Here is a 27235-nt window from a genome sequence, read left to right on the forward strand (position 1 = left end):
AGAGAAGAGCTCAAGCCCCTGCTTGGGTCCCTGGAACACAACACTGCAGCCCACCGCCTGGCCATCTGCCCCTCCTAGGGTCCTTCAGGTTTTCCCCTCCTCCACACCCCGCCTTTCTAGCCCCTCTCACCCCATTCATTTCATGGTGGGCTGTTGGCCAGCCAGTCTCCTCTCTCCGACCCTTTCAAGCTGCCTCACCTCAGCTCCACAACCATCTCCTCAGAGCCCATCTCGGACCACCCCCTGCCTTGCCCCAGCATCTCTCATGGCTGACTCCGCCTGGAGCAGAGAGCCTTACCTCCGAGGCCTTCTTCTCAACATCAAAACTAACTCCTGAACTCAAGAGCAATTACGTAAGTTGGGAAGAGATTATTTGAGGTAATCCATAGTGTCCAAAAGCTATCTTGAATTCTGTAAATCTTTTAAATAAATTTGATTCTTTTCACGTGAGCCTCAACATATCCTGACACAGTCGTGGGTACGTATCTGAGAACTATTATCTGTTTGATCTGAAGACTATCAGATTGGGCATGGTTTGGGAGAATCCCCTGCACTGACTCTGAGCCACCTGTTAGGAAACAACACTTCCCCAAATAAAGGGAAAACTCTTTCCTTTGGGGATCAAAGACCCTGTCCAACCATCCCGAGCCTGCATATTCAAGCTTAACACTCCTTGTTCCCCAAAACTCAACCCATAACCACAATCGTGCTAGTGGCCTCAGTGCAATGACCTCCCCGACAAAACTTCCCTCAATTCCCTAACTCAGACTCCCCTTCCCCAAATCAACTCATCCTCACCTCCACACTTTTCCCCTGCTGTGAACATGCCCATCTCCCTTCCCTCACATAAAAGGTGTCTTCCCCCTTCATTATCCTAAATTCATTCATCAGGTTCAGATCTAGTCCGCCTCTTCCAGGAAGCCTTCCTGGCTGCCCCAGCCCTCCCCCATTCCTGTCATATTCTCAGGAAGGACCTCATGGTTAGGACAAGAGAGAACCAAGGGTGAAGCATCCCATGCTTGTTGATTTTGCCTCTCAAACAAGATGCCTCTTTCCATAAGTGGAAGGATCATGACACATGTCTCTTGCACCTCACATAATAGATCAATCAATACCTGATGGCTGATTACACTGATTGAAATCCTGGTAGTTGGACACAGTTAGTAGAGAAAGAATAAATCATTTTCAAGTCCTGCTTGTGTACATACAGCTGGCTCCATGTGGGAACCGTCAAGCCTGTAAGTGGATGATAAATTCCAATCATGTTCCAGATGTTTTCAAATATCAAGAGGTAGGGCAAACACTGGCAGAATGAACTGAATTTTTGGCTTTCCATATGAATTCTCTGAGCTATACATGTGCAGCTTAAAATCATTTTTGGAAAACTTTGTCCATAGAGACAGTGATTTGAACATCCTCTCCTCCAGAAGTTTCCAAACTTTAAACCTCACATCTGCTTCTTCTAATAATTTTTCTCTGAATACCAGCTGGCTGCTCCATTAATGTGGGTTGACTCAGAAAGAACGAGCCATCCTTTGTTGTCACATTTCCTCTTCTCGGGCAGGAGCATCTCAGGATTTATGCCATCTCCCAGAGGGCGCCTGTGAAAGATGAGCTAACCAGCTGGGAGTACTTTGTGAGCCAGGGACGCTCTGAGCCAGAGGTATCCTGAGCTCGCCAATTATAACCACACTGTGATTTGGATCAGAGGTCTCGGAATTAGGCCTTCTTCCCTTTAACCATGTCGGTTTCCACAATTTCTCCAAAAAATCTATTTGGAAGGGCACTTTTGGGAAAAAGCAAATGAAATTTTGTTACTGAATTTTATTTAGAGAAAAATGTAGTACTTTCCATAAAATTGCAATTTGATATCGCAATTTCACTCCTAATCTGTATTTCCTATGCCAAAGCATTCTTTAATGGATCAGAAATACATAATTGCCAGCTATATCCTCTTGCAGCCTCCAGAAACAATGCATCTCTAATGCATCCTCTCAGGGGTCTGCATTGCTGGCTAACCCGCACTCCAGACCCTGCCCGCTAGCTGCCATGGTCATGCCAGCGTGTCAGTTGTGATCGTGTCTGTGGCTCTGAGCCGTCTAAAATCTGAGCTGCCCACAGCTGAGAATCTGGGAGCATGAATGCCTTGTGTCAATTCCTTAATAATTTCTGACTTTCTCACCTCTGTCTGAGAAAGGATTTGAGGCTGAGCCTTCATTGAACTCCCTTGGGTCCAAGTCTCCCAATGAAATCTGCTGACATCCATCTCTGAACGCTCGAGGCTGGGATAAATGGACAGGGTGCTTTCTGTCCCCAGACCAGCTAACTCAACCAGCAGAGCAGTGGCACACAGGAGATGCTCAGTAATGGATGAAAATAGGGAGCTGCATGTGGCTCATGGATAAGGGTCTGTGGGAACTGTCCCAGGACTCACCCTGAAGTAGAACATCCCAGTGAGTGGCAGAGGGCAGGACACAGCTACTCCAAGCTGTAACTTCACCCTTCACGCATCTATTGAGCACTTACTCTGTGCCAGGTGCTGTGTAGACTCTGAGACCACATTATACTATGAATAAGACAGATATGTGCGTCCTTGGTCTCACAGAATTTATAGTCCAGAAGGGGAAAATCAACACTAAAGGCACATCTGTAAGAAAATGCAACGGAGAAATAGATCAAGGAGCTGGAAAGGGGGGTACAGTAGGAGCCAGGGGATGCCTCCCTGAAGAGGTGACTTTTAAACTGAGGACTGAAAGGTGGGTAGGAATTTGCCAGATGGATAAGGGGGTGATGTGCCTTTGGGATGAAGACAGTGTCCCAGGAAGAGAAAATGGCACAAGCAAAGACTGGGGAGACCACGAGCTGAGCACGTCCACGACCCTGAGATAAGCCAGGGTCTAGCAGTGTAGCAGAGGCCCTGGGATGAGAGGAGCCCTGAGGCTAGAGGATCCAGAGCACGGATTTCATCCTCAGGTGGTGGGAAATCCCTAAAGTTTCTGAGCAAGAATAGTACAGAAGATGTCGCCAAATCCAGGTGAGACGTGGGAGGAGACGGCGGTGGCCTGGGCTTGTGCAATCAAAGCTGGGTTCAGTCTTCAGAGCCAAGGATTGCAGAGTCAAGAAGCTGAACAGAAAGAAATCCTTTGTGAGGACGCGGATAAAGAGGCTGGATTGTGGTGGGATGGTGGAGGCACTGGCCTTTCTAGCAAGGGCACAAGTTCCACATGCACCAAGATGAGAGCCTCGCTGCTCTAGCCACAAGGAGAAAGAAAGAACAGTGTCTTCCTGAATGTGAGGGAGAAGCAGCTCATACTCCCTCCCACTGCATGCTGCTCCCTCAGCTTTGAGTGCTCCCCCCACACTTTACCTAACTAACTCGACTCATCCCTCACAGCCTAACTCGAATGCCACTTCCTCGGAGGACCCGCTCTGTCCTCCCTGATTAGGTCAGGCCCACCATCTTCTGCTTTCACCACACTGTGCACCTCACAGCTCACATCACTGCTGTAACACCACGTTCCTCAGCATGATTATTTGACTCACGTCTCACCCCATGTGAGGAAGACCTGGTGGTAGGTCAACAACAGCACCTGGCACACGGAAGTGCACAACAGCTGTTTGCCAAAGGAATATAGAATATACACAACCAAGACTTTGTTTTAGGTGATACATTTCTGACAGGTTTGGAACAATTTCCATCGGCAAGGAATTTTCCACCCCCTGGGGGATGGGGCCCAGGGCTGGATGGGCCATCGCCTCTGCTTTGCTGAGAAGATCCAGACCCACTGAAAAGCACGTAATCAGCAGAATCCAAACTCTACACCAAGTCTCATAAAAAGTAAAACAATAAAAAATAAAAACTTTTAATGATGGACCATTCTGGAGCCCAGAAAATATCCTTTCATAATTAGAAGATTAGAGAGCCTTTTATGAAAACAGGACTATAAACATCACGCTTTATTACAAGAAATTATATACAAATTATACAATTATAAAAAATTTGTGCATCCTCCCAAACTAAAATACCCTACACATCTCTTGAGGAAAGCTGCATCTCCATATCCACCCAGAGGGAATAGGAGAGTCTCATGTTACAGTTCGAGGGGGATCAGGGGGTTTTAATGTCAACAACCATCTTTTATGGATAGACTGATTGGCTTGGTTCCCCCAGCTCTGTCCTTCCAAGGGCCCTGACTGCCACTTTGCTGTGGATAACTGCTTCTTTGCTAGGCATTACAGGCTCTACCAAGAGTCCTGTGTGGAGACCCAAAGACTCCACATCCCAGACTCAGACACCCCTCCCACCCCCAGCAAAGCCACAAAAAGCATCAACTGATACACCTTGTGCCTAGGATGGTGGAGGCACCCAGGAAAGGAGGCTTGCCCTGGGTACCCTCCAAAGGCATCTCAAGGTTCTCCCTGGGTGCAGTGGGCCCCATCTGTGAGTGCTACAAAGGCCCAGCTACAACCTTGGAGCCTAAGGCTGGCTCTGCCTCGATGATCCCCAACATTTCTCTGTACTTCCATCCCACGCTGCAGAAATTCCCTGGTCTTCTCACTCAATGGCATTTCTCCAAAAAATGATTACTTGAGCATATACTATGTGCCAGCACTTTGCTGGGTTCTGGGGGTGTCTTGGAAAGCAAAATCAACAGAGTCCTGCCCTCTTGGAGCTTACAGCCTAGCACAGGAAACAGACACTTAATATTCCCCCAGATCTTTACATAATTGTGAACTTTCTGAGGGAAGGGCACACAGTACCCTCCTAGTGCCCCTTGTCCCTTCTCTTCCAGCACTTGTTACCATTTGTTGTGTTTTAAGCTGTGACTCCTAGGGCCTCCACATCCCAGAGGACAGCCTCTCCCAGCAGGGAGCCCGCCCCTGCCACGATGGGCCGTGCCATGGCACTGCAGCTGCCTGTAGCCTTCCTTATTCAGCCTCTTCTTCCTCATGAGCTTCATCATGAGCATCATCCTAGACAGCAGCTCCTAAGCATCCAGCAGCATAGAGCTCCGCTAGCACATCCTTATTTCCCTCTCCTGTCTCCCATCCATGGCCTGCTGCCCTGGCTCCCAGCACAACAGCTAGCACCCTCACCCCACACTACACAGCTCACACCACACCTATGTGTGGCACACTCAAAGGACAGGGAGGTGTAGCTCCTCCATGCTGCCAAACATCAGAAGGGAAAGTCAGGCCTCCAAAATGTCAAAGCAGGCAGAACTTTTCTTTTCCTTAAATCATCATTTCTTTCAAGGGATTTGCACATAGACACAGCCCCTACTTAAGCTGTCCTCTCCCCTAAGACTGAAGAGAACCCCCAGACCATGGCCCTAGGGCTTCAGGGGCAGCACCCACACGGGGAAGGGGCCTGTTGTGCCACCAAACCTGGCATTCACACCCAGCACCTGCCTCAGCCAAACCCTTTAACCCCTGGAGGTCGGCCTCAAGAGGGTCGGTCCTTCCCACAAAATGAAGCCCAGAGTTCCATCTGTGCTTTTCACAGCTCTGCTCATGATCTACTCTCCCATCTTTTCTCCTTTAAGATGAAGCCACCCCTCCCAGCACTCCACCTCCACTTAAAAAGTGCTTATTTTATATATATTATCTAAGTTAACCTCCACACGCACAAACCCTCTGAGTTCTGTCTCAGCCCCAGTATGAGGGTGCTGAGGTTCAGAGCGGTCACACGGCCAGTCCCGGGGGAACCCAGTGCAGAACTCGGGTCCACCTGCTCCAGAGCACGCTCTTGGTTTCCCCATCGCCCCCCTCTCCTCCTTGCTCACTCCTGGTTTGCTAGGGGTGGGGCTGTTTGTTCTTTGGCTATCCTGGCTTTGTCTGGGGCCCGAGGACAGGACTGGTGCCCAATTCTGAGTCTGCCTCAGGGTCCTGCCACTGTTGCGGTGACTGTCCTCCTCGGAACCATCACAGGGCGTGTCCCGAATGTGCCTCCCACCCCTGCCAACCCGTGCCTCTGCCTGGGCCAGCCCCTCCTAGAATTCCCTTGCCCACCTTGGCTCCTTTAAAGGATTTGGAAGCCCAGTGCAAAGACACTTCTCCAAGCTGGCCTCCCTCTCCTCTGGGCCCCAAAGCCCTTTGTCTAGGCTCTCCTTTTAGTGTGCCCTACTCCTCATGTTAATTAGTTATATCCATCTCCCCTGCCAGGTTGACAAAGATGTCCCTTGTGTGGCTCTAGTCCACCTGGGTTAGGCAAGAAGGGCCCTGTGGGGGGAGGAGGAGGAAGCCCCAGCTGCACAGCCCCCTCCAGTCTCTGCAATAGGGGTCTGAGTGACTACGTGTGTACTTATGGAGAAGGCGCTCAGAAAATTCTGATGTGAAATTATCAAAGCGTGAAGCTGAGAGGCAGCCTTTTCTTATCTTCAAACTGGGGTCCCTGGAACGTAAACTGAACCTAAGCTAGCCTCAGAGGGCCTTCTGAGGGAGAGGCACCCTGCCACCCTCAGGCCAGGGTCCTGGGACCAGACGACAGAGCCGCCCCAGCTGCAGGGCCCGAAATGCAAGACAATTATGGGGAATTAGTGGAGGGCGGAGAGGGGCGCTTGGAAACTGTCATGGCAACTGTGGGCACATCTTTTGTTCTGCTCTCCTCTTTGTCCCTGCCAGTGAAAAGCAAAGACATTACCTAAGCAGTGGCTGTGCTCTCTGTGAGCGCTGAGCCCCAGTAGCTGGCAGGCCAAGGGCTGGGAGGCATTGTAGCAGAATCCCACCCTTCCCATCCACCACCACAAGGAAGGATTTGGGAAGCCTGGAGCCAAGGTCGACTCAGGCACCCCCTGGGTGAGACACGGCACACCCAGATCAGCACCTGCTCCCCAGAGCCAGCTCCTCCACCAGCCACACTCAGCAAGTTACCCTGAGTTCACTATCCGGGGGTCCCTCCTCCCTGCCCCACGCCAACCTGACAAGGCTCAACAAATACATACATCTGTACCCCCTCTCTCAGGAGCAATGGAAAAGACAGTCTCCACACCCCCACCCCCACTTTGCATGAATTTCCCAAGAAAACTCAAGGCACATCAGCAGCTAATGAGGAGTGAAAACTGAAGCCCCACTTGTCAGAATCTCTTTCTTTTTACGAGGTGGAATTTATAAACTCAACCTGAAATGGGACCCCTCGGGCCTGATAGAAGTTTCAGTGAGCCTCTCCAGGTACTCGTGTTTCTGGGCTCTGCCATCAGAGGCAGGGAAAAGAGAGAACCAGTGCCAACCGCCCAGGGAGGGTTGCTGTGAGACCATCCACCCAGCACAGCCCCGCAAAGTCACGGCATGCCACAGTGAGCTGAGATTCTTCCCTGCCTGAGGTTTACCTCATCACACCCTCCCAGAGTCTGACCCTGTCACCAGGGGAAGAAAAGTTTTCAGAAAAGGACAACTCCAATAGTTGAGGCCTCAACTCCAAGAATTTATGCACAGCCTAAAAGCTTTATTTCAAATAGAATACTATCACTTTTAAATTTAATTTGCTATGTAGAGCTTTTAACTGCTTTATTGAGATATAATTTACATGCCATACAATTTGCCCATCTTAAGTGTACAGTTCAATGATTTTTAGTGCATTCACAGATACGTGAAAACATCCCCACAGTCAATTGTAGAACATTTTCATCATCTCCGGAAGAAACCCATATCCTTGAGCTATCACCTCCCTGTCCTCCATCTTTCCCATTTCCCCCTACCAAACCCTAAATAACTACTAATCTACTTTGTCTCTACAGATGTCCCTGTTCTGGACTTTCATATGAATGGAACCATATAGTATGCTGTCTTTTATGACTGGCTTCTTTCACATAGCATTATATTTCCAAGATTCATCTATGTTGTAGCATTATCAGTACTTCATTCCTTTTTACGGCCAAATAATATTCCATTGTATGAACAGTCCACATTTTGCTTATCCATTCACCCATTGATGGACACTTGGGTTGCTTTCACCTTTTGGCTGTTATGAATTATGCTCTTATGAACATTTGTGTACAAGTTTCTATTGGATATATATTTTCATCTCTCTTGGGTATATGCCTAAAAGTGGATATGCTGCATCATACGTTAACTCTATTTTAATTGGGTAAGGACTGCCAGACTGTTTTCCACAGTGGCTGGACACTAACATTTTTTTAAAGTATCATCTCTTTTCTTTCCTTCCAATTTACTCACTGGGGATTTATCAAGCACCCACTCTGTGCATGGTTCCATGGAAGACACAAAACAGGGGGGGCAGTCTCTGACCCCAGACTGTCAAAGTCAATGTCACAGAGAAGAAACAACTATTTTAAACTGTTATTATTCACAGCCTCCACACTTCCAGAAACCACTCAGGTGGTATCAAGGAGAACCACAGAAGAAGGGCAGGAGACTGCTCCAGAGGACAGGGCAGGCACTGCAGAGACAGCACGAGAGCATCTGTACTCCAGGGCCGCACCTCATCCGACACAGGGCAGGATGGACACAGACAGACAGTCAGTGTGGTGATCAAGAGCACAAGCCTCCAAGTACAGACCTTGATCCAAATCCCAGCTCTGCTACTCACCGGCCGTACAACCTCAGGCAAGGTCCTTTACCTCTCTTGGTCTCCATTTTCTCTTCTGTGGAACAGTGATTAAAATAGTACCTATCCGATAGAGCCCTTGCTGCCATCGTATGCAACCAAGCATGTAGCATGCTCAACACAACACTTGCAAAGAGACGGTACCCAATACATGATAGATGATTGCATTATGGGAAAAGTGAGGCAGGTCCCAGGTCTGGCTAAAAGAGATGTCCAGAGAATCCTGAGTTCTAGATGCATCCACAAGGTCCTGAAGGCCCCTCCTTGGATTGGTGAGACTGACCACCTCAGGGTGGATGGGAACCTAGAGAGCCCAGGCAACGGCTTTGCGAGACCTAGTGGGCCACCCTCGAAGGAGGCTTCAGGGAGCAGGCACATAGCCTTTGGCTTCTCTTCAGAGAGACAATTTAGTCCTGAAGCCAAGGTATCAGCCACTCTGACCTCTCATGGATGACGGTGATGAGTTCAGTACCTTGAGAGGCGGCTTCTTGATTCAACCAGAAGGAAGGGCAGCCAGTGGTGTCCTGGAGTTTCATGACTTACTTCAACCCAGGCCCCCAGACCCAGCCCTCTGACCAGCTTCCTCCTCTCAGAGGAGAAGGGTGTGACATTTACAATAACTAAGAGGAATGAAAATGCACCCACCTCGAGACTTTCTACAATGCCACTTAGGCTAACTAGAGTCCCGAGAGGGGCTGAGGAGTCCATGATAGATTCCAGTTGGTGCAGGGAGCCATGCCCATTTGGGGCTAGAAGCTAGGAAGGAGCAAAGCCTGCCAGAATCCTCCTCTGCCACCAAAGCAGCAAAAGCTACAGAAACCACCCCGAGTGCTTACTATGTGCCAAGAACTGTGCTTATCTCTGTTACTCCTCACAACAACCCTATGAAGTTGGTATTGAAGTCTGTATTTTGTTCACAAAGAAATGGAGGCCTAGAAGAGTTAGCTACTTGCCCAAGAACATTGAATTAATCAGGTTTGCTGCATAACAAACAACTTCAAAAAATCTCAGTGCCATATATAATACATATTTCTCCAGGTCAGTGAGTTGACTGCATTTTGGCTAATCTAGGTAGGCTCTGCCAAATCAAACTGGACTCCAGACTTCTTATTGGATTCATAACTATCTTCAGGTCCATACTGGAGAATCAGCTGCAACACGGGGCCAGCTTTCCAAATGACAGATCAAGTAGTACAAGAGAACAAGCCAAACAAAACAAACACATTGAAAGCTTCTGCTCTTGTTATGCCCATGAACACTTTATTGTCCAAAGCAAGTACATGGCCAAGCCATGTACACCTGGTATGGTCAAGGGAGTATATGCTCTGCCTATGGTAAATTTCATGGCAAAGAATCGCGCTGTGTAATTCTATTCTAGGATGGAGGGGAGACCTGAAAAAATACCCCACTCTACCACAGTCCAACAGCTCCCAAGCGACAGAGCCACGACATGCATCTGGGCAGCCCATTCTCACCACCCTGCTACCCCAGCTACGGTGTGGCCTTTGTTTCACATCTCTTGGGCCTCAGTTTTCTCATCCACACAATGGATACAGCATGACCTACCTTATGGGTCTTTATGAAGATCAAGGAGTCGAGGTATGGAGACTCTTGGAAGAGCTCCAGCTCTATATTAGTTAGAATGTAGAGAAATTTAGCCCACATTTAGAAATTCCAAAGGATTCTGTTTCTCTTCCAGGAATAGGCAATGCTGGAATGACAAAAAGGCAGAGCTGCCTGGAAGCCTTGTGGATGATGGGCCTCCCTTTGTCGGTTCAGACGCAGACTGATCTTTAGGCACATTTTGTGTGAATGAGAAATGTCAGTGTCTCTATCAGGATTATAACAACTGTCAGGACTTGGCCTGGTTGACTGCCTTAAGGAAAAACATTCTGTGCCAAATGCAAAAACCAGGTGAAATACAGTTAAGGACAAGCCTCTAAAGAGGAGACTGGAAAGGGACAAACTGCCCAACAGACCTGTAGCCCCAGGTCCCCCAAATGGCACAGTACCCACTGGCATTTCTGGGGAATGGATCAACTACAGTTCTGTAGCTTGCACTGCACAATATCTGTGACTGCTCTCCACTGATCATTAGTTCCTGTGCACATATCCTCTGAAGGGTGCATTTTGACATTTTATTTTCAGATCAAAATAACAGCAGGGATCCAACTTAGAAATGGTAGCAGAAGCACGGAAAGCACAAAGTTCACAAAGTGCACATTGTAGAACATGGCTGTGTGTTTTTCCCAATTAAATGCCTGAGCACGTGCCCCATGCAAATGCAAGCTCACCCCACTTGATTCCTCAGATTATGGCAGAGAGAACAGTTTCTGTGGTATCGCTCTCTGGGTTCAGCTCCATCCCTTTTTGGGTCAACCACTCTGAGCCTCAGTTTCCTCATCTGTGAAAGCGGAACAATACTAGTACCTACATATCACGGTGCTATGAGGATTCAGTGAGGAAATCTGTGTAAATCAGCACACGACCTGGCACCCAGGAAGTCATCAGGAGACCCTACCACTGTCATTTGTACCACTCTAACCCCCTTGCCAGGCATCCCTGAAATCCATCCCCCACAGCTTCCCTCCAGCTCTAATAAAGATTCTGGGAAGCAGATCTCCGCATCTCCCTAAGGAACCTGTTTTAGTACTGGGTACACATCACTGCAATCTGATTTTAGGCATCACTGTGTAAACATATGACCCTTTAATTCTATTTCAATTATGCAAATCTAATCACACATTCAGTGTCAAACCATTTTCTTTCCTCTCAAAATCTGCCCACCAACAGCCAACCAAACCTATTACCACCAATGTGGGACTCGGAGTAAACAGGAGTCCTCGCCTCCTAAGTTTGAAAGCCAGAAAATGCTATTGGTCCTCAGCCTGAACACAGAGCAGGTCAGTGATGGACGCTGACCAAAGTTTCCAATAACCCTGGAACCCCAAAGTGTCAGGGCAGGAGGCAGGAAAAAGAACATTCCACCAGGCACGTTCAAATTGAAGCTCCGTGGGGTCCCAAGAGTTCAGAAGGAGCTTCAGGGCCTCTCTTTGTGGGGAAGCAAGAGGGTGAGTGGGAATGCAGGACCCTTTTTTTTTTTTTTAATCAAGGAAAGTCCATTTTTAATGCAGTTTTATTGAGCTATATTCACATGTCCTACAGTCACCCACAGTGTACAATCAACTATTCACAGTACCATCATTCATCACCAGAATCAACTTTTTTTTTAATTTTAAATCTTCATTTTATTGAGATATATTCACATACCACACAGTCATACAAAACAAATCGTACATTCGATTGTTCACAGTACCATTACATAGTTGTACATTCATCACCAAAATCAATCCCTGACACCTTCATTAGCACACACACAAAAATAACAAGAATAATAATTAAAGTGAAAAAGAGCAATTAAAGTAAAAAAGAACACTGAGTGCCTTTGTTTGTTTGTTTGTTTCCTTCCCCTATTTTTCTACTCGTCCATCCATAAACTAGACAAAGGGGAGTGTGGTGCAGGACCCTCTTTTCCACTTTTCCCCAAGGCAGCTCACTGCTGGCCTGTTCTATATGTTAGAGTCCCATGGAAAATTTAGTTTGGAAATAAAAATGCCACTGCTTTTACTTTAAAAAAAAAGTGGCTAATTAATCATGACTTAGTTCAATCCTTTTATTCTAGAAGCAGAGAAACTAAGTTCCAGTGAGAGAATGGAGTTGGGCAATATCTTAGAGACTTGGAGCCAGAGCAAAGACTGGAAAACAGAGGTGGCATTTCCATTTGCCCATAGAGCCCAGTTCTCACAGAAGGAGACTCGGGTTACAGGGCTTTCTCTGGAAGTGCACACCGTGAACAGGGCACCACTTGCCCATCGCCCCATCTTCTCTCCACATGGGAACAGGAGCGGAAAGTGCTGCAGACAGAGCCCCAGATGCAATGGCAAGCTGCAGGCCCCCACCTCCCCATGCCCTGTCTGCACCGATGAGAGAGAGGCCTCAGGGCAGGAAAGCCAGGCTGACGGTGAGCTCGGGAGGTCTGCAAAGTCTTAATATGACCTGTCTTAGCTTATTAACAGGAGATGGATAATATCTGACAAATGACAGGAGATAAATTGTTAAGCAATATGCAAATATGCCTGCAGCAGAAATGGAAAATTACTGTACAGTAAAAGCTTTTATGACTGCAAGAAAATTCACAGGTAATTTGTCTCTGCATCTCCTCAAATTCCAACCTGTTAGCTGTGGCAGAGTGCTACATCCATTCCAATCCCAATTAGATCATTATAAAGAGGCTCCCATGTAGACATCACCTTTGAGGGGCTGGGGAGGAAAAGGCATTCACAAAGCCAGGGCCAGGCTCAGCCACAGCCTCCCAGAGCTCTGTCTCTCTGTCCACGGACCCACCACTTATTCAAGAGCCAGGAATATGCACCAGGATTATCCCACCAAACATACAGCCATCTGAGCCAATTATGATCACCGCAGCAGGCCCACCTGACTGTCCCTCACCAGAGACTTCTGTAGGACATCAGACAAGACGTTAGCATGGCCGCAGGTTTGCCTTGACCAAAGAGAGTGTCCGGCCAGGATGCAGGAGGACTTTGTAGATGGGGAAACTTTCAGCAAGGAAATGGAGCCGCTTGTGAAAGGAGATTTCATAGCCCTCGCAGGAAACCCCCGGCTCAGCCTGACACAGAAACAGAAAATGAGAAGGCAGCTCTGCAGGATCTCAGGCAGGAAGAGAAAGTCAGGAACTTGCTAAGAGCACAGATGTGAGTGCTTGAACTGCAAGGCCTGGTTCTCTTCCAGAGAGTAAGGCCCTTGGGGGAGAACTGGGCAGTAGGCCTGAGCAAGCGAAGCTGCCTGGCTCCAAGATTTTCCCTCTATTCAATCCAGGCTCCTTGTTTTCCCATTGAAAGGCAATACAGGAACAAAGTCTCTGGAGGAAAATGGCTGGGTTTGAAACACACTTGTGGATAGCTGCTGGCTACAACAGGGATTTGGGCTGCACTGTCCTGGGTGTGGAGGTCTGCAGGGCCGAGAGTTGGGGGGCAGGTGACAGAGAGGCCCGTGTGCCCCAATGGTCCTGGGGTGAGTGCCCTCCAGGATGCACTGGGGAGCAGAGCAAGCTGTGGGTGGCGACAGGAGATGGAGAGGAGCCTCCTTGTCAATCCTTGTTCCAAGGCAGATGGACAAACGACCTTGAGGAAAGAGGGACGGGCCCAGGCAGTGTTGAGCCACCTGAGTTTAGCAAAGCCAGATAAAGGACACAAGGTGAGGCTCAGGAATGAAAATTGGAGAATTCAGGTAACAGCTCTATCTGCATGATGGAGGGAACCAGGAAATTCAGTCCCATAACTAACTTGTTTGAAGCCTGTTTTTTTTGCATTTGATTCTTTGGCAAATAGTGCCAAATAAATCACTTTATCAACAACCTCATGGAAGCAACCAGCAGCTCTGAGATCCTGTGGGCACACCACAATGGTTAACAGCACAGAATTCAGAATAGTCTTGGATACATTATTTAATCGCTCCCATCTGTTAAATGGAAATAATATCTACTTAATAGGGTTGTTAGGATGATTGAACAAAATATACAAAGTATTTATTTAGAACATAGGACTTGGTTTATAGAAAGTGTTCAAGAAATGATAGCTGTCATGCTTATAATTACTTTTATATCAGCATTATCATGAATACTAGAAAACCGATTGATAATATGAGCAATAGATTACCCAGCAGAGTTAGGGGAAAGGTGTTCTGGTCAGTTAACTATCTTGGTCAAAAGAAAGTTACCAGAATTCCCACACTAGAACTACTAGAATCACTGCAATTTTTCGAAGAATAAAATAAAATAGACTACAACTTAATACTGGCAAATCCAAAGACATTTAGGACTCTCCTAAGGCTTTCAGTCATCATTGAGAATCTTGATCATCTTTTGTGCTCAGCAATTTTATAAATGCCACTTAATAGAGCTTTCTAATTGCTAAAAGGAGATTTCATCCAATTTTTACTGTAAAAATTAGAGGCTTGCACACACATAATCAGTCATGAACATACATGTACAGCCAGCCCCCTTCCACGTCGTCTTTTAAATTTTTTATTGTGATGACATATGTGCAACACAAAAGAATACATTTTAATCACACTTGTATGTGTATAATTCAGCGATTTCAATTACGTTCACAATATTGTGCCGTAATCATCAACATCCATTACCAAAACTTTTCACTCCCCCAAAAAGAAACTCTACACCCATTAAGCAATAACTCCCCATTCCCCACCCACTTCTCTGCCCCCAGCCCCTGGTAATCTGTAATCTACTTTCTGTCTCCATGAATTCACTTATTCTAGGTATTTCATATGAGTGAAATTACACAGTATTTATCATTTTGTGTCTGACTTATTTTACTCAACATGATGTTTTCAGAGTTCATCTATGTTGTCACGTGGATCAGAACTTCATTCCTTTTTAATGGCTGAATAATATTCCACTGTATGTATATGCTACATCTGGTTTAACCATTTATCTCTTGATGGAACTTGGGTTGCTTCAACCTTTTCACTATTGATAACAATGCTGCTATGAACTTCGGTGTGCAAATATCTGTTCTAGTCCCTGTTTCCAATTCTTTGGGGTATACACCTAGAATAGGATTTCTGGGTTATATAGTAATTCTATGCTTAACTTCTTGAGGAACCATCAATTTTTTTATTTGGTTGGTTGTCTTTTTGTTGTTAAGTTGTAGGAATTCTCTATAAATTCTGGATAGTAAGCCCTTATCAGATATATGGTATCCAAATACTTTTTCCCATTCTGTAAATTGTCTTTTCACTTTCTTAACAATGCCCTTTGATGGACAAAAGTTTTTAATTTTGAAGAAATCCAATCTATTGTTTTCTTTTGCCGCTAGTACTTTTGGTGTAAAGTCTAAGAATTCATTGCTTAGTAAGAGGTCCAGAAGGTTTCCAGTATGTTTTCTACTAAGAGGTTTCTGGTTTTAGCTCTTACATTTAGGTCTTTTTTTTTAAAAAAAAAAAAAAACAAAGCTCAAATGCCCTTCCTTGGGGCTCCTAACATCCATGTAAGTATTTGTGACAGCTAAGTAATTTTTTGTCTGCACAGAAAACCTTCAGAGTGAGTGTGGGATGCAGCTTAAATTGCCACCCTCCATTTTCTAATCCCAGTTCTGGCCTTTCCAATACATTTTTATATGTAAGTTTGGGCAACATAAAATGTGTTCATGCTACACTCAGATGTACAGAAAAAAAGTAGCCTCTTTATTAACTGATGACTTGATTTCAAGTTTTCTCTCAAGTCCCCCACCCTGCTGGATAGAAATGTGGATTGAAAAAATTTAGTCCAATTTGATGATCTCTTCCCATATTCTGGACAGCCTGTTTAGGTAGCATGGTCTTTTGTGCATCTATGTATCCAATTTTTCGTATTGATCCATTTTGAGTTAATTTTTTTATATGGTATGAGATAGGGGTCCACTTTCATTCTTTCGCATATGGATATCCACTTCTCCCAGCACCATTTGTTGAAGAGACTATTCTTTCCCCATTGAGTAGACTTGGCCAAAAATCAATTGGCCATAGATGTGTTTCCCTTGGTTCTTACCATATCTAACCAACACAATAGAAACAGGATCGTTTAATCCCATCCCTTCCTCCTGCTAGGCCAGAGCCCTCAAGTTTGGAAACCATGCTTTATGGAAGCCCAGGGGAAGGATGACATAGAGGGGTATATGGTCCTCTGAGTAACCTTAAAGCAGTGCAGAGAGGCCACCCCCCCTCCCCACCCCCACCCCCACAGCAACTTGCTTGGTTCTCTGACAGCTCATCGCACCTCTAATCAGGCCCTGAGAAGTCTCGCCCTGAGAGGTCTCTCCCTCCGCCCATGTGAGAAGGTGCAGGAGGGCCTGGCAGTCCCACTCACCACTGCAGGAGGAGAGGCCTGGAGTAGCCAAGAAAAGAAAGTCACACTCTCAATTGCATTACCATTATTTAATAAACACACCACTGTTCCTTTTAACGGGAACTAAACATCCACCATAGTTTCAAGGCTTAGGTGAGTCAAATTTCACTCTTCAAGGAGGAGAATGTCATGGGACTAAATTAGTACCTGGCTCAGTCGATGATCCGGGGAATTTGCTGACTTACACAGTGCACCCAAGTTTCGCTTCTCCCCCGCTGCCACTCCCTGGCTCCCACACCCATTCCCGTTGCAGAGTTTGTTTAAGTGATAGGCATGATTTTGTGCCCCAGATCCTCCAGGATCCTGCTTGTGAGCAGCTGCCAGGCTCAGGCATCACAGCCTGCTGGGAGCCCCCTCTCACTAATAACTTGCAGATCACAGACAAGGTTTGTACACGTGGCCCAGGAGGTAACGGATGATGAAGCCCACAAAATCCCCTGGAGCCAGGAGCGGCTGCTGACATTTCAAAAGGTCAATCAATCACTCCATTTCATGGAACGTAATCATCTCCTAGGACCTAAATGCAACAATAAAACCAAATCGCGCCAAACAGTTGGGGGGAAATGAATGATGCACAGGAAAAAGCTGCAGATGGTTTAGGAAACATCTCAGCAGCCCAGTCCAAGCAGAAGGTTCCTGGAGCCCAGAGCCCTGGGTTTGAAACCTGCCTCGGCTGTTCGCTCTGAGAAAGCCCTTTCCTCTTTCTGGTCCTCAAGGATGATGTGAGCTGGCTTTGGGATGGTGTACTCTGAGGGCAGAGAGCAAGTATAGGGAGGCCAGAAGGAATCTGACAGCTGTCACTCCAGACCCCTGTGACAGCTGTCCAAAGACAACCTACAGCTTGTCACAGCTCACTCTTCAGTGGGGGAACCAGCCTTACACAAAATAAGGAACCACGGAGCTATGTTTTCCACGGGGTCATTAAAAAACACTGAGTTCTGGGCCTCCCCAGGAATGAGGCAAAGGTAAAGGCCATAATTACCTGGAGAACTTGGCCAGAGAAGACAAGCCAGCGTCAGGAGGCCCAGGGTGTGGTCCCGCCACAGGAGACCCAAAGGGAGGAACAGGCTGGGAAGGTGTCGATTACACCGGTGGCCTCACACAGGGTCTGGGGTTGCTCACTGGTGCAGTTTCCTCTCCTTGTACTCCACCCTCTCCAAGAAGCCTCCTTATTCCAGTGAATGCTCAGCTCTGCTCCCGGATCTCCTGTGACCTTCTGTACCCACTTGCCGCCACACATCCACTTTTCTATTTGCTGTGGTGTCACACCTGTTCACCCCTTCCCCATTAGGCCAGGCACTCTCAGATCAGGGTTGAGTCATTTTTTCTCTCCGTCCCTAATGCATCCCAGAGGCCCTGGCCCTGTAAGTGTGTTTGGAGTTACATGCGTCCCTCTTGCCCCACACAAGTGCCTGCCACGAGCAGTGCACACAGATGCTCAGTAACTTCTCTGGTTAACATTTTCCAGCCAATTGTTTGCTTCGTGGAATCACAGCCACCACACCTGACACAGGCATCCCAATGCTCTGACACAGCCATCCTAACCTCCTGGGGAAGCTGTGGTGGGTTGGGGTGGGCCCCAGGGCTGTGGTACTGAGGGCCTGACACCAATCTAAGCCTTATCTGGCTGCTCTCCAGATAAGGCAGATAAGGAGGTCACAACTTCACCTCCTTGCCAGGGGCTGCCCCTCCTCTGACCCTACCTCCCATTGTGCCCTCCTTCCTAAGACTCTCATTGTGAACCCCTCCCCCCATCCACAGTCTCTTACTTACCCATCCCTGTCCTGGTCCTGGGCTGGGAGCCGGCTCTCCCCGGAAGGCCTCCCTCCTTCCCCCGGCAGCGCTCTCCGTCTCCCCCAGCCCACTCACTTTCTTCCAGAGCAGCTGCCTCTCACTCAAACTCTCCTCCCATAAAGCCATCTCCACCCCAGACCCGTGGTTCCCACAACTCTCCTCCCATAAAGCCATCTCCACCCCAGACCCGTGGTTCCCACAACTCTCCTCCCATAAAGCCGTCTCCACCCCAGACCCGTGGTTCCCACCTTGGCTGCTTATTAGAATCACCTGGGGAGCGTCTACAACCCCACTGCTCAGGCCCCATCCCAAACCAATAAATCCTTGTCTCTGGGGCAGGCCCAGGCTCAGGGTTGGTAAAGGTCCACAGGTGACCCCAGCGGGCAGCCGGGCCGGGCAGCAATGCACGGTGGCCACCTATTTGGGCTGCAAAACAGGAGCATCTCGCTCCCACCTCGGAGCTTTTGCCTGCTCAGACTGCAGGTATCACATTAGGCCCCAGCTCACCCGGGAGCCCTGAATTTAGGGTCTTTCCCTATCTGGTCCCTATAGGGTATGTTTAATTGTCAAATTGGAAACCGGTGTGTGGTTCCTTAAAGGCTGGGAACATGTATCTCCTGGGCCTAAACCAGATCCTGGTACGTGATGAACAGCTGTGGGATAGAAAGAGCAGAGAGAAGGGGAGGAAAGGGGAAGGGAGGGAGGGGGAATAGAAAGAGGAAGGAAGAAAAGGAAAAAACTCAGTTCATTAAAAACTTGGGACAGATGTCCAGGTGGCCCGCCTCCCCTCTAAAATGAGGTGGTTGGCATTTATTTGGACCCTCCCTGCAGGCCTTGGAAGAGAGGTGTCCTGGCAATATCCCTTTCATCTCCTGCCTGCCCTGTGCTGTCACTCCCACCTGTGGGTGGGCTCTGTCCTATGATGAAGTGGGTGGGGCTGGCTACACCAGGCCCACTTTCCCAGTGGCTCCTGTCCCCAGTAACATCCAATTACCTGCCAGCCAGCTCCATGCTAGACAAGGCCCTGGCGACCCACCCCACCCGGCCACGGCACTGCCTGGCTCTTTTTGTGCTGGCCCCCTTGTTCCACAGGCTGCTCACAGCCACCAGCGCACTGCACCTGGCACATGGGGGAGACCACAGAGCCACAGACCCTGTCTGCATGCTCTCTAGGCACATAGCGGAAGGACCTGCAGCTACATCTCCTGATGTTCCCATTGTCTCTGCTTAGTCTCACCTTTTAAATTTTGGGGGCTAACCAGCTGATCTGGCCCAAACAGGCCTGGGGGCACCTATGAAGCGAGGTTGTCATCTTGGTCTGTTTTTCCTGAGATGTGGGGAAGGGGAGGAGAGGGCCAGAGCTGGCCTTAATTTCCAGAGGAAAAGAAAGTGGGTGACATTTCTCTAACCGACAAGAAAACAAATTCGTTAGCTGTTGTCTTCAGCACTCTATTCACCCCAGTCTGTGGCACATAGCAGGCACTCAAGAAATATCACTTATTAATCTTGATTTTAATACCAATCTGTGACAGATTTCCCCAGAGCATGATAAAGGGATTTGACTTACAACTCACTCTAACAAACGATTTTAGACACACGGTCAATATCAAAGTGAAGCACAACCATATAAAACAGGCAGGAAAAAGGAAATCTTTCCAGATTACAGACCACTCATGTCAAACCCATTTTGACCACTTTAGGGGGAGCTGGGAAGACAGAGGAGAAACTGGAGGGTTTTTATAGTGATTGGACCAAGTGCTCCCCAAACAAGAGCTCCTTTATTCCCTAGAATTGGCCCCAATCTTGAGATGCCAGCTGGCAGTGTTGTCAGATAAATGGCATCTCCTCTCCCTTATGTGCAAACTCCACATTTGACTTCTGCTTGAGATATGAGCTCTACGAGGACTGGCTTCACTTATTCTAAAATACACTGGCTCCTTCAGTATAGTTTCTTCAGTACAGTTTTCCTGCCTCTGCAGCAGGAAGAGCACTTCCAGAGATGTTTATTTTCCCTAATGAAATGCAGCAATGTGGCCGTCAGCCAGGCTTGGCATCGCTGAGGCGGCTGGGGCTTCTCTGGAGCGCTACAGAGCAGCTGAAGTTCCTGTGTCCACCTTCTCAGGGCTGTGACTTGCCCGGATCCTGGTGCCTGTTCATTCCACCCCTCTCTCATTGCCTAGGGGCCCGGAGAAATGATGGCTCCATCTCAAGCCACCTAAAGGACAGTCTCCACTGTAAATGTGTTCCAGACTCAGCAGGCTCATTCACAGATCTGCATCTCCCCCCACACCCACTCCACTCCCTGCTTCCAGCTCTGCAGGAGCCGTCTGAGAGGATGGCTATCTAGTCACTTTAATGTAGGCTGTTAATTTTGTTTTTATTGGCTTGAAGATGAAAGGGCTTTGGCACATCGCTGTAAATTTGTGGAAGCCACAGTATGCTCAAAGACACTGAGTTTAGGAAACAATCCCTGCAAAGCCTGGGGAGTCTGCTTCCTTGCTCTGAAGTCCAAGAAGCTGCTGCCACAGGAGGTGGAACCAGAACTGAGGCCAGCATGGACGTGCTCAGGGATGAGGGCCCCAGAGGGCCGGGGCCAGCACCCCATGCAGCCCGAAACACAGGAAGGAGTGCTCATGTCTGCCTCAGATGTCAGCCACCAACCCTCAAAGATGCCGATCCCTGGCAGAAAGAGAAAAGTCAACTCTCCAAATCAGTCACCATTATGACAGTTGGTTGAAACTGATCAAACCATCCCTTCGCAGGTACTGCTTCCTGGGGACTTGCAACCTAACCACCAAATCCTGGCCCTTCAGTGGGCTCAGCCTGAGACTCCCCTCTTCACAAAGTCTTCCCTGGCCTCTTAGCCTGTCACAATAGGGAGCTCCAACATCCCAGTTTTCCTGGGACAGTCCTGGCTTACACATGTTGTACCGTGTTTGTTAATAGTGCCCCTCTCTTAAGTGTCCCAGTTTGGATGATGAATTCTACAGGCACCCAGTCTCTCACTCTCATTTAAATCATCCCTCAGATGGATGCCCCCATCAGATATTCATGAACTGGTGACTGTTTTGGGGACATACATCCACCTTCCTGGGGGCGGCAGATGTCCGGGGATAGAGACTACTCCACCATCTACTCCAAAGCCTTCCGCCCCAGCCTGACCACACAGAAGTGCCCATGAGCTGCTTGAGAAACATGACCCAGACCTGGGCACCTGGCTGTGCAACCTGGTTGTTGTACAAAAAGGGGAAAGCATAAGCAAATAGACAAAGAACCAACCCTCAAAGACCAGTTTTAGCATTGGTGTGTTGCAGAACATTAAGTAACTCAGGACAATCTGGTAAGGTGAGGGCAGAGTGACCAGCAAATTTTCATACAATCAGGATACTACCGCCTCACGCTTAAACACTGATACTACTGCTCAACACTTAAAAATTGCTAGAAACAATAAAAGCCTGCAGATTGATGCATGAACAAACACAGGTGCAAATGATGCGTGAACAGATGGCCTGTACACGCAGCAGTTTCCTCAGTCAGAAAATCTTTGGAACAAAGAGCAGTACAACCTCCCTTGGGTCCCAGTGATGACAAAAATGGAGGCCTGGGTCCCCAGGGAGCTCTGGGAGGAAGGAAGATGTCATTTGGGATGGAATTTAGCTGGAGGATCATCCCATTTGCCTGGTTGGACACTTGATCCCACAGTCTGCTGGCCAACTGGGCAGGTCTGAATTACAGAAGTGGTGCAGAGACAGGGCAGTAACCCACCCACCCCCAAACAGATCCAGGACAGCCCTAGCTCACCAGGAGGAGACACCACAGCAAAGGTGCTGAAGGGGGAAATCCAGAAGGGCAAGGAAGGAAAGCCAGGAGGACCTGCACAGGTGGTGCCTGAAGGGACACACCACCTAGCCCCGGCCTCTTCGCCTTGGGGAAGACAGTCCTGGGCAGGACAAGAGGTAGCGCTCCTGGGAGGGGCCACCGTGCATCCCACATCTGGAAGCACAAGGCACTCAGAACTCCAGAAGCAAAGGACTGTTCATTTGTTCACTCAACAAACACCTGCCGATATCTCCTGGTGGCAGGCACAGAGCTCAGCACTGAAGTTGCAGAGAACAAAAAGCTGCCCTTGAGAGGCTCGTGATCTGATCTAGTTTTCTGAGTCCATGGACCCTTTGGGAATACTCATAAAAACCATGGACCCTTCCCATAACCAAAATGTCCCTGTATGATACAAATCACTTGCTGCATTCCATTTCAGGGGCTTCGCTAACCGCTGAGGCCCACCCAAATGCTGGATAAAGAACACCTGCTCTGAGAGGAGACATGCTGGAAGGAAAGGAAGTGCTGGCATTTGCTGGGTTCAGGGCTTTAACCATGTCACAACAGCACACTGAAGTCTGAGCCTCATTCTACAGATGGGAACACCGAGGACAGCTCAGAGAGGTGATGTAACTTACTCAAGTTTACACGGTTGTAAAATATCAAGTCCGGTGCTTTGGCCTTTCCTCCTCACCCTCAAGCCTCTCCAAGAAAACCAACAACTGGGATGTGAGGGGATACGAGGTGAGCATTCCAATTCAGAGCAGGCAGTTAAAATACACTGACGGCAACTCAGAGCTGTAACTCCCCATCAGTACTCATGATTCATGTGGACATTCCCCATTAGCTCTAATGGACGTGGGGAGCATAAATCTCTGGGTGCAGCTCCAGACAGGCTCTTGTGATCTAAATGCCACTAAAATCAATGGCATCATCCCACTATTGATATGGCACCTGTGGAGCTTCATAAATAGGCCTTGTGGAGTTGGAAATAGAAGGAGAGTGGGCCCTGTCTACTAGGGTGCTCCCATTGGTGGGAAATGCCCCCCTAGGGAGACAGTCTAGCAGAGCAGCCTAAAGGCAGGGACTCTGTAGCCTGATTGGGCTCAAATCCAGACTCCACCTCTCACCAGCTGTGTGATCTGACAAGTTATTGAAGCACCCAGAGGCTCAGTCTCATCATGTGCAAAATGGGGATTAAATGAGTAAACCCTCATTAACGCCTTTAGAACAGCTTTTAGAAAAAGCTTCACTCTGAGAAACAGACAAATGCCTCCAAATACAATTCAGGAGGGAACCACCCAGTTTGGTTACAAACACAAGCTGAACCTAGGAATTCATTAGGTTGGTCTTGGATTTGTCCTGGAGACCTTCCAAGTAGATCTCAACACTAAAGCCCAGCTGGGTGAGAGCCAGGGCTCCTGAGGGGGCTACTTTGAAGACAAGTGAGGCTGTGCAGGTTCTGGAAAGTTAGGTAAGAAGCTGGATCCCACCAGTGGTGCATGGCCAGAAGCTGGATCCCACCCCAGCATGGCACAGCTGCCAACAAGGACCAGGTTCATGCATGAGACACACCATTCTGAGGAACATCTGCCGGGCTCACCCCTGCAGGGGGCAGTTAGGGGTACATCTTGTTCTCACAGCTGCCCCACCTCTTTTTCTTGCCCTGGCCCAAGACAGAGGAGCATGTAAGAACCTGGTATCTCAGACTCGCTAGAGGCTAGAATTACTTCCTAACTCTTGACATCAGAACTGAACCAGTATTTCCATCAATGCTTTAAAAAAGAAATATGGGAAGAGGTTCTTGTCATCTAGGGATAATAGGTCCCAGAAACAAAGGCTTCTGTAAATGCAATTAAAACAGGAGCAAAACCCATAGTGACAGGTGAAGAAAAGCTTTTATTGAGACTTTATCTGGAAAAAAATAATAAAAATTAAAAAGATATGTTTATTTTTAGCTATCTTTATAAGAATTGCAACTTGATTAATTATTAGAATGAACAAAGAATAAATTATGGGTTGACTTCATCATTCCAACATTTGCTTTCGACAAACCCATAATAAAGCAAAGCAAGCTATGAGGGGTGACAATGTGATTGGGAAAGCCATATGGACCACACTCCCCTTTGTCTAGTTTATGGATGGATGAGTAGAAAAATGGGGGAATGAAACAAACAAACAAACAAACAAAGGCACCCAGTGTTCTTTTTTACTTTAATTGCTTTTTTTCACTTTAATTATTATTCTTGTTATTTTTGTGTGTGTGGTAATGAAGGTGTCAGGGATTTATTTTGGTGATGAATGCACAACTACGTAATGGTACTGTGAACAATTGAATGTACGCTTTGTTTTGTATGACTGCATGGTATGTGAATATATCTCAATAAAATGAATTAAAAAAAAAAAGCAAAGCAAGGTTGAAGATCCAATGGAAAAGAAATAACTCAGGACCTCCTTCCCTTGCCTGGCATCAGCTACCCTAAGCCTGCCAGGCTACCCTTCCCTGCAGGATCCACAGCTGACCGATGCTTCCTTTGCACTGAACAAAGCAGGCAAACAAATGGTGATGCAGAGAACCTGGGATTGAAAGAGAGACAACAAAAGCCCACAGAATTCCCAAGAAGTCAGGATAGATGCATTGCCTCAAGGAAGCATGAGCTCAAGCTAGACAGCAGACAGCTTTTGGGGAACTCTCCTGTCTTCCCGGGACACCTGCTGTTTGGGCCAGACCAACCCTCTACCAGGGAGCTTACATCTGGCTGTATGAACCAAGCCTCTGGGTCCAAGATGGGTGGGAGGCTTAGTCCTTGATCTCTCCTGCCTGAGCAAGATCTAAGGGCTTCACAGAGCAGAAACAATCAAACCAGGACTGATGGGACAGCTTGTTTTCAACCAGACTTTAAATCATGGAAGTAAATCTGGGTAAACCCATCTCAGTTCACCATGCTCTATTTTCATTAACAGGGCCATCAAAAGCATCAGTTATCCCATGAATGCTGCCCTGCCCTGCCAAGTAGAGCTGCAGAGACAAAGAGACAGTGGCTGCTGAGTTTTCTTATGGTAATGAGGCACTCTCCAGGAGAGCCCAGTTTCTTCCAGACCCCTGCCCACTTACCCGCTGAAGAATCATAAACAGCACCAGGGGCCTGCCTGGCCTCCGGGTTTGCCTCACATAATAAGGATATGGTCGGAGGTGGCTCCATAAGCACCTCCCTCCAGCTCAGCCCCCACCTAGCCATGGGAGAGATGGTGTTCTAGTTTACTAATGCTGCCAGAATGCAAAACACCAGAGATGGATTGGCTTTTATAAACGGGGGTTTATTTGGTTACACAGTTACAGTCTTAAGGCCATAAAGTGTCCAAGGTAACACATCAATAATCGGGTACCTTCACTGGAGGATGGCCAATGGTGTCCAGAAAAACTCTTTTAGCTGGGAAGGCAAGTGGCTGGCTCCTGCTCCAAAGTTCTGGTTTCAAAATGGCTTTCTCCCAGGACGTTCCTCTCTAGGCTGCAGTTCCTCAAAAATGTAACTCTTAGTTGCACTTGGGATATTTGTCCTCTCTCAGCTTCTCCAGAGCAAGAGTCTGCTTTCAACAGCCGTCTACAAAATGTCTCTCATCTGCAGTTCCTGTGCTTTCTTCAAAGTGTCCCTCTTGGCTGTAGCTCCTCTTCAAAATGTCACTCACAGCTGCACTGAGTTCCTTCTGTTTGTCAGCTCATTTATATGGCTCCAGTGATTTAATTTAGACCCACCCTGAATGGGCGGGGAAACACCTCCATGGAAATTATCCAATCAGAGTCATCACCCACCGTTGGGTGGGGCACATCTCCATGGAAACACTCAAAGAATTACAATCTAATTAACACTGATAGGTCTGCCCACACAAGATTACATCAAAGATAATGGCATTTGGGGGGACATAATACATTCAAACTGGCACAGATGGGAAAGACCCGGGCATGGCTGTTGTCCAGCATGGTCCCTTCTCTCTAGGAGCATGAAGTATCCATTGTCTATCAAGCCCTTTCCATGTGCCAGGCACCGTGCTCCACGATCTCCTCTAATCCTCCCCATGCCTCTATGACATAGTTACATTTGACACATGTAAGAACCAAGGTTTGGAAAGGTAAAGTGCCTTGCCTGACACCACGTGCCTGGTGAGTGGTGAAGACCAGATTCTAATTCTTGCCTGCCTGATCCTGAAGCCCATGCTCTTAAATGACCACACCAGTGCCCTCCACTGATCTCACTGGAAAGCAGAGAGTTCTACATACCTGGTCCCTGGAACAGATCTGGCATGGAGCAGGAGCTCAAAAAAGTATCTGATGCCCCCTAGTTAGGCTGTGTCTATACTTGACAACAACCTGGAGAATTGGAAAAACTTGACAGAGAATTAAACATTGTGAAACTTCTGCCAAGTCACAGTATGGGAGTAAATCTTGACTCTTGGAGGCAGAACTGAGTCAAATCCTTACTTTGACCTTCCAGGGCCCCTTGTTCATCTCCTGACTTGCACTTTAATTTGTACTTATGTGGTTCATTGATTGGCATCTGTCTCTCTAATTAGGGTATAAATTAGCCCCAGCATCACCTCCATGACCAGCACATAGTAGGTACACAGTGGATATTCCTTGACTGGAGAGAGAAATGGCCAGAGGGAGGCTGGTGTGGCTGGAGCATGGCCAGAAAGAGAGAACGGCAGAGGGAGAGGAATCCAGAAAGGAGACTTGAGCACCTGCCAGGGCTTCCTCCCCACACGTGGGTTCCTCATCTCCTTCAGGATCTCCACAAGCAGTGACCCCTGGTTTGGCCCCTGCAGCACAGACTTTACTCAGTCAAACCCTCAAGATGTTCCTCAATCATTTTAAATATGGTAATTTTCTCCTGAATAAGAGAAAATGCTCTGAAAAATTATGTTTTGCTTTTCAAATAAGTGAAGATTGCCCAAATTATGAAAGTAAACAAATTAGGGTAGAAGATCTCCAAATAATCACATAAACTCCAATTTCCTGTGTTTTAACATAAACATCAAAACAATAAACTCAGGTGTGTATGGGGGAGGGAATCCAG

The 27235-nt window shown here is 47.7% G+C and overlaps 1 protein-coding gene across 1 annotated transcript in view; it reads right to left on the reverse strand.

The window, feature by feature from the left end:
- FSTL4 (follistatin like 4) overlaps positions 1-18356 on the reverse strand; it is a 607080-nt gene extending 588724 nt beyond the window's left edge. Inside the window, exons 1-3 of the mRNA XM_037801899.1 lie at positions 18324-18356; positions 16422-16529; positions 13076-13253 (exon numbers count right to left, since the gene is read on the reverse strand). The gene's annotated coding sequence lies outside the window, so the exon portion shown is untranslated. The remainder of the gene's footprint in view (positions 1-13075; positions 13254-16421; positions 16530-18323) is intronic.
- Between the last annotated feature and the right edge of the window lie 8879 nt (positions 18357-27235).

This window comes from Choloepus didactylus, chromosome 13 (genome assembly GCF_015220235.1).
Source record: "Choloepus didactylus isolate mChoDid1 chromosome 13, mChoDid1.pri, whole genome shotgun sequence".
Classification (NCBI taxonomy): domain Eukaryota; kingdom Metazoa; phylum Chordata; class Mammalia; order Pilosa; family Megalonychidae; genus Choloepus; species Choloepus didactylus.